This window comes from Rhinolophus sinicus, chromosome 8 (assembly GCF_057876585.1).
Source record: "Rhinolophus sinicus isolate RSI-liver-muscle chromosome 8, RSI-T2T, whole genome shotgun sequence".
In the NCBI taxonomy this organism is placed as follows: Eukaryota; Metazoa; Chordata; class Mammalia; order Chiroptera; family Rhinolophidae; genus Rhinolophus; species Rhinolophus sinicus.
Genome location: NC_142508.1, coordinates 19,873,854 through 19,879,322, shown reverse-complemented (window position 1 = coordinate 19,879,322; position 5,469 = coordinate 19,873,854). Strand labels below are relative to the sequence as shown.

At 36.5% G+C, this 5,469-nt stretch overlaps 1 pseudogene; it reads right to left on the bottom strand.

The window, feature by feature from the left end:
* Positions 1 to 4,474: 4,474 nt before the first annotated feature.
* LOC109457262 (lipopolysaccharide-induced tumor necrosis factor-alpha factor homolog pseudogene) lies at positions 4,475 to 5,179 on the bottom strand (annotated as a pseudogene).
* Between the last annotated feature and the right edge of the window lie 290 nt (positions 5,180 to 5,469).

Genomic DNA, 5,469 nt, shown 5'->3' with positions numbered 1-5,469 from the left:
TAGGTTTTCAAGCATTCCTAGGAAAATTTTTGTTCAGCTTCATTTATGTTGCTTGGAGAGGAATATCATTTCTTTACTAAATCATATGCATGAGAGAATTGAGCACCTAGAATGCAATTAAACCAGCTTGCTAGATATTTTAGTCACAGGAATCAAATATATTTGGAGAATTGAGAGTGAGTGAGAGCCTTATTTTAGCCTTATTTCTAAAATGTTTATTAATTGTGAGGTTCATTCTTGTGGAGTTGGCTGACTAGTTGGTATTGGGAAATGGGCTGAAGTATAGGGCTTTTTTCACTTCTGATCCATCTATCTCTAAAATTGAATTAATGTCTTTTAGTATATTGTATGTCTCCAGGCATCTGGAAATGATTTCTCTGAAACAGCACCCAGGCAAAAATCAAATAAATTGTTTTTCTTTAATTTTTCCTTCTCAAATAAACAATCCAAATGCATACAACTTTATTGAGGGAGCCTAAAGATAATATTTAAGTCATCAATTAATATATGGATGCATTTTGAACACGAAGCAACTATTTCTAGGCAAAATAAGATATCTTGGTAAACATTTCTAATACTATGGATGGAGATTTCTAATTTTACTTTGATGAGTTCAGGGCAAGTGATACTTCACATCTGCTTCTGAGGCTGAGTACGATTTTATATTTGCTATATGTGTGGCAAGTATCAGACATAATTATTATTATTTTTTAATTTTATTTTATTAAATTTATTGGGGTGACAATTGTTAGTAAAATTACATAGCTTTCAGGTGTACAATTCTGTATTACATCATCTATAAATCCCATTGTGTGTTCATCACCCAGAGTCAGTTCTCCTTCCATCACCATATATTTGATCCCCCTTACCCTCATCTCCCACCCCCCACCCCCCACCCCCCTCACCCTCTGGTAACCACTAAACTATTGTCTGTGTCTATGAGTTATCAGACATAATTATTAATTTACTTTGTGTAGCTTACTTCTTATTTTATATTTCGCCCTTTAGCTTATGCCACTTGCTAATGCCTACTTTGTACTTTTCTTCTCTTTTTATGTTCCTTATTACAGAAAATAGTATTTTTGAACAGATAAATATAATGGCACCCAATTAAGCTAGTATATGACAATCTATTTTGTTGCTGTATTAGAAACACATCTTTTTGTAGAAGTGGGGAACAATGTAATAGTCTTAATAAAAAAATAAAACCTGTCTTGATATGTGTACCTGTAAATGTCCATCTGAGGAGATAGATTAAGAAATTTTTGAATATTGCATATGGAGGTTTATTAAATGATTCCTTAGAATTGGTATGTGATACACATTGAAATTAAATATACATAAATTATTGTGGAAATGATTTTTGATGAGGTCTTAGGAATGTGAATGCACTTAATGATGTTACATTTCATCACTTTCCTGGAATAATGGACTTTTCTTGTTTAGTCATTTATCTGACATATTGTCAAGTGTAGACTACATATGGGGCAATGAGTAAGGAAGAGTAAGATGTTTGTTATTGACAAATTCAATCAGACTCTTGCTGCTGCAATACTAATAATATAGCCTTAGTCTAGTGTTTGAATTTCTCATCAAGAATCTGGGTAGGTTCTGTGTCTTTAAGTTATTACTTATATTATTTAGAGGGATCTTATTTATTGCAAAGTTTAAAGCATAACTTTAAAAATGTGAAGTCATGACTCTCAGGCAAAAAGTAAACATATGTCAAAGATTATATTTAACTCATTAATTAGTGAAAGGATCAGTATGATATTATGGCTGGTTCAAAGAGCACTTAAGAACATAGGGTATTTGTAGGCAATTTATCAATCAATCAATCAATCAATCAATCAAAAAATTAAGATAAGATTGGATATGACATTAGGATGAGTTGAATATAATTCTCTTTAATGCCCAAAGATCATAAATCTTTGGAGTTACCTACTCTAGGAGACAGAAATTATTTACATCTTTACTAGAGAGAACCTATAAATTAACAAGAAAGTTTATTAAATCTGGGGACTAAAATTAATAATAAAAATGAAATGAACTAAGCATGTTATGCTAGACAATCCTTGGGTAGCATTTTTCAGTTCATAATATTGAAAGGATGTGTGTTCCAAATTATTTGCCTTATTTCTAAGTTTTGGACAATTGTTCTGATACAAAATAGATATGCAAATTATCTTCATATAATATGGAATTTGACAAATCAAATTTTTCCCACTTAAAATCATATTGTAGAAGGGGTAAAATTATCCCCTAATTCAAGTGCCAGGCTATAGGTTATTAAATACCAAGAAGGAAGAAATGTGCTTTCAAGAGGTGCATAGAACTGTGGGTGTTTATACGTCCAATAATGCGATGAAAATGACTGTAACTAATAGAGTGTGAAATAGCCTCCCAAGGAACATAATGAAGTCCTAAAGAAAATAGTTTAAAACAGGAGTGGATGGAGGTCTTGAAAATACAAGCAAGAAAAATCACTACTGTGTTCCAAGGTGATTGTTAAGTTGTTACAAAGTGTTGCCTCTAATTTTGTTATTTTCATGCCTGGCTGGCCATGTATCATCTCAGTGTTGATTTACCTAATTTATATATATGTGTAATATATATATATATATATATATATATATATATATATATATATATATATATATATATGTCAGAAAACAAAATAGAATAAGAGAATCCAGTGCTTATTACTGTAAATATCAATAAGGTACAGCAAATATTTACTATTTAGATAGTGCTGTCTGGAGGCATGCATTATGGGTGAGTTGCTAAGCTGGTTTCCCTAACAGATCACAACACCCATTTTTGCACCATTGATATTCTAGTCATGTGCCTTGTTAAACATACTGAATGGCATAATGGTTTTCTGGTGTGGGCTTACTCCTGAGGCTCTTCTCTAAGAGTCTGAACAACTTCAGGAACCAAGAGAGTTAACTACAAAGGCGTTTCTGTTATAAAGCAAATATGCTACATTAATGAAAATAGATAAACTCAGTGCATTTTAATAAATATAGTTATAATACATAGGAAGACATACCTAGTGATTTAAATGAAATGGAAAATTTTGTATTTGGAGGTAGACTTTATATTTATTATCAACACTTCACTAATATACTTTTTTTTTTGATAAATAGTTCACTGAGTGAACCAAAGACTCTTTTTTAAAAGCAGATAAACACCGAAGTATGATGAAATATCCATATTTGCTGCAAAAATAATTAGTGGAATTTTCAAAAACATCAAATGAATAAGCAGAATCAATGGTTATGACTATAATTTTCAGTCAATATACAGATTTTTTTCAAGGTCTAGGCATGCTTTTTACATAATATTATTCACATGTATTCCCTGTGCTTATTTATTACCAAAATGGGGCCTGTTGGTCCGCCTTTGCATTCTTTCAAAGATGTCACAGCTGCCAACCGAGAACTCGCTTGCGTCTTAAGTCCTAGAAATCATGTCTTCTGATGTTATACAACAAATTATATTTCTGAAAAATAAAATCAGACTTTAGATTCCTTTGAAGTAGTTCAGGTCCCCAAGCTTCTCAGCACGGTGGTATGTGATGTGTTCACATAAACTTTTGTCTTTCCAAACACACTACCAGGAACTCGAAAGGGGCCCCACTTTCAGAGTTCCATTATAGAAGTTTTTAAGAACAACACTAAACCCAAGTAAAGGCAATGGATGCAATTATCCATTACTTTTTCTGTTAAGGAAAAAATGAATATGTGAGTCCCTTGGCAAATGGGAAAATGACAACAATTGTATAGTTACAGAAAATGGTTCTATAAATCCCTCCTTTCAAAATTACGTTCAAAGGTGTTTAAGACCAAATGGAGGTCATAAAAACTGTTAGTACAAGCAATGCCTCTACAAGAAGAAAGCTCCTCATGGAAAATGGCCGAGGATTTGGTACATCTGGTACATACTACCGAGGGAAGGCAGATCAATGATAAGATCCAGCTCTCTATTTCTAGCATGCATTCATGATCTCATGGATACGTGTCTGGTGGGTGTGAATAGCCCCTCGCTTACTTAAACAAAAGTTGAGAAGTTAAAGTGAATTTGTATGCTAATAAAAAGCCTGCAGTAACAGAATCTGAGAGCCAAGGCCTTAGTTTGTAAGGCAAGATTTTTGTCACCAGAAGTGGAAACAGATGGACACCATAATGGTAGGCACTAAAGGCTGGTTCAGCCATATTTGGGCCAGAAGCGTCTCAAAAAGAAGGCAACCTGTGGCTTTTGAGTTGGAGCTACCACCGAAAAGGCCCACTGAGGCAAGGAAAGAAGCTGGCAAGGCAAATCACCAGAAGTTATTCAGACACCGCAACAATCAGTTAGATGGGATGACTTGGGGTCACAAGCAGGCGGGAAACCCTTGACCCAGCACTCAAGGTCACTGTCTTTGCATGTCCTGTGCACGACTCCAGGCAGCAATTGCTGGGGTTTGGAAGTGTTACTTTTGCGATACCTGCCCCCCACACACACACCCAAAGAAGATAGGAAGGAGAGCCCCTGGAGAGATGAGACCCCCCCAAGCTGAAACCTCCACCAGGGGTGGGGCTGGGTGAGAGAAAGGACTTTGCTGCCACACATGGCTCCCTCCAGGTCTGGCTGAGTCCTCCAAACACTTGTGGAAGCCGAGGAGAGCTCTGCAGTTGGGACAGTAAGGATCCACATCCCGCAGAGCATCCACACAGCAAGGGATGAAGCAGCAGCCTGCTATGCGCCGGAGCAGGCACAGGCTCCCACAGGAGAGCTAGGAGAGGGCACCGGCGTTAGAGGACAGCAGCGTCCCAATCATTTTGCTGCAGGAAGGACAACACATCTGGACTGGGCGGTCAAAAAAGGAGACTGGCTGCTGCACATAGACCGTCTGCACGGCAGTTGCACTGGTGTTGGGGACGTGCGTTGGCTGGGTGTAGCACGCAGGAGGGTTCATGCTCTTTCCATCCTGGCCAGTCGCAAGCCCCGTGGCTGGCCCAGGCATGGGTGCCACTGTCTCTTCGTAGGATGGGGGTGTGGTGGGCACCGTCAAAGGCCCAGCGGCCGCCTGGTTGGATCCTGGAGCATTTTTCTGCCACCTTGCCACCACCAGTTGAACCGGGAGGTCTCCACAGTTTACTAATATACTTTTAAAAGAATGATTTCTGTCATACATCAATGTCTTTTAAAAAAATAAGTACTACCATCAAACTATTTCTTCATCCTAAAATCTAAGGACTCCTTGTCAGAATATTGGTTTATCTCCCAAACATGAGTTTGATGGATATTAGCTACGATTTTTCTTATTTAGCACTATTTTAAACACGAAAAGTTGAATGCAAACAAACACACATCAGTATTTATAAGTCAATAAATTTCCTGCATTTAATTCTATTTGACCACTTAGATTGCAAGTTTGTAGTAATTTTAAGAAAGTTGATTTTTATTATTTAATTGTTTTGTTTT